The sequence below is a fragment of the Penaeus vannamei genome, chromosome 3, assembly GCF_042767895.1.
Source record: "Penaeus vannamei isolate JL-2024 chromosome 3, ASM4276789v1, whole genome shotgun sequence".
In the NCBI taxonomy this organism is placed as follows: domain Eukaryota; kingdom Metazoa; phylum Arthropoda; class Malacostraca; order Decapoda; family Penaeidae; genus Penaeus; species Penaeus vannamei.
The window spans coordinates 22,981,214-22,983,713 of record NC_091551.1 but is presented as its reverse complement, the minus strand read 5'-3'; the positions used below and the strand labels follow the sequence as shown (position 1 = coordinate 22,983,713).

The 2,500-nt window shown below is 41.9% G+C and overlaps 1 protein-coding gene across 1 annotated transcript in view; it reads right to left on the bottom strand.

The window, feature by feature from the left end:
- The window catches only part of LOC113811984 (uncharacterized), a 75,190-nt gene that overhangs the window by 71,374 nt on the left and 1,316 nt on the right, over positions 1–2,500 (bottom strand). The window lies entirely within an intron of this gene.

Sequence of the window (2,500 nt, the reverse complement as noted above, 5' to 3'; positions counted from 1 at the left end):
GCTGCGTCATGGATTAGGCTACAACAATGATGATTAAAGTTGGGTAACATGAAGTGAATTGAGGACACATTCAAATTCGTGTTAACTGACTGGTAAAAATGCTACAGTCGATCTCAGTTGACCTTGTGCATAAGGTGTTGAAACTTTATTGGAATTATCACTTGCCGCAAAAAAGCAAGATATTCATACTAATAGATTTATAATTACAACGATCCTAATGAACGAAGGCTCCTTATATTGATGAAACTTTATATTTTTATCAGACATAACCCATAAACAAGAAGCTTATTGAGGAACATTTCACTCTAGATTCTAGCCAGACAGACAACGGACGGAGAGTGCACCAGAATGGGGAACGAGACCGTTATAAAACATTCACACATCGGCAATCATAACGACTCTGCTCTCACCTCTCTCTTTCTTAAGATTCGTAGAGAATAACCATGCATAATTCTCATATACGTCTCAAAAACAACTGTGAAGGAAATTTGCGAAATAAGTAATTACAGGTTGATATATATCGCCATGAGCACAGACACAAGAGCACTAACGTCTACGCAGAGTTAAGACGAAAACCCGGCCACAAGAGAAGCCAAGGAAAGCGCGGCGCATCGAACTCGCCGAGAGTTCATCGTCAGACGCGGCAGAACCAATGATTTTACCAATGCGAAGACTACGATTCTGACGAGTTCGAAACCTCACGTTTTACTTCGTTTCAATCGCGAGTCTCTTCATTTCATATACATTATGATATATACATAAGGCAAGATCCTTTTTTTACTGAAGTCTAGACGTCTTGGAGAGCTTGCAAATAAGCGTCAGACATTCCTTTTATTCAACATCCTATCTCCCAGTTCAATTGCGAAATAGTCCTTTATTCTATTTAGACACCTCTAACTCTATATCAATCATTTCCACCTTTGTAAAATTATGTAAGACATTATATATTCTCGATTAAAAAACGAACTGTATTACAACTGCAATTTAATAAACACATTATTGAATGCCGTGAAGGGAGGAGACAGGTAACCCGAAGACCACACCTTCTCAGTGACCTCAACCAATCGCCAGTCTTCCTCAAATTCATTAAGCTCCGCCTATTCAGAGTGTTTTCTCGGAGTCTACTGTCATTAAATAAGATCATAAAGGTAAATAAAATTTGACTAATTCGCCCTTTCATACTGTTTCATCGTCTTCTGTTTTTATTTTTTGTTTTTGACATGAATACATTCATCATTTGGTATTCTTAATGTACTCTCATGCAAGATATAGTCAGGTCCTATAAGTTCTTTCTCTCTCTTTCTTACTCACACCCTCCCTCACTCACGCACCCTCACTCATTCATGCACGCTCTCACTCACGCACCCTCATTCACTCACTCCCTCACTCACTCACACTCCCTCCCTCACTCACACTCCCTCCCTCACTCACTCACACTCCCTCACTCACTCATACTCACTCACAGTCCCTCACTCGCTCACACTCACTCACTCACTCACACTCACTCACACTCCCTCACTCACTCACACTCCCTCACTCACTCATACTCACACTCCCTCACTCACTCACACTCCCTCACTCATACTCCCTCACTTTCACTTATATTCACTCAATCTCACTCACTCATTCATTCACTCACTCACACTCCCTCCCTCACTCACACAATTCCTCACTTACAATTGCTCCCTCTCACTCACAATTGCTCTCACTCAGAATTGCTCTCATACTCACAATTACACCCTCACACTCACAATCACTCCCTCACTCCCTTATTACTCACTTACACTTACAATCACTCCCTCACCCTCACAATCCCTCATTCACTCCTAATCACTCACACTTACAATCGCTCACTCACAATCACTGTCACTCACTCACAATTACAGCACTCACTCACAATTACAGTCACTCACTCACAATTAGTCACTCACTCACAATCACAGTCACTCACTCACAATCAGTCACTCACTCACAATCACAGTCACTCACTCACAATCACAGTCACTCACTCACAATTACAGTCACTCACTCACAATTACAGTCACTCACTCACAATTACAGTCACTCACTCACAATTACAGTCACTCACTCACAATTACAGTCACTCACTCACAATCACAGTCACACTCACAATCAGTCACACTCACAATCACAGTCACAGTCACAGTCACAATCACAGTCACTCACTCACAATCACAGTCACTCACTCACAATCACAGTCACTCACTCACAATCACAGTCACTCACTCACAATCACAGTCACTCACTCACAATCACAGTCACTCACAATCACAGTCACTCACTCACAATCACAGTCACTCACTCACAATCACAGTCACTCACTCACAATCACAGTCACTCCCTCACAATCACAGTCACTCACAATCACAGTCACTCACAATCACAGTCACTCACTCACAATCACAGTCACTCACTCACTCACAATCACAGTCACTCACTCACTCACAATCACAGTCACTCACTCACTCACAATCACAGT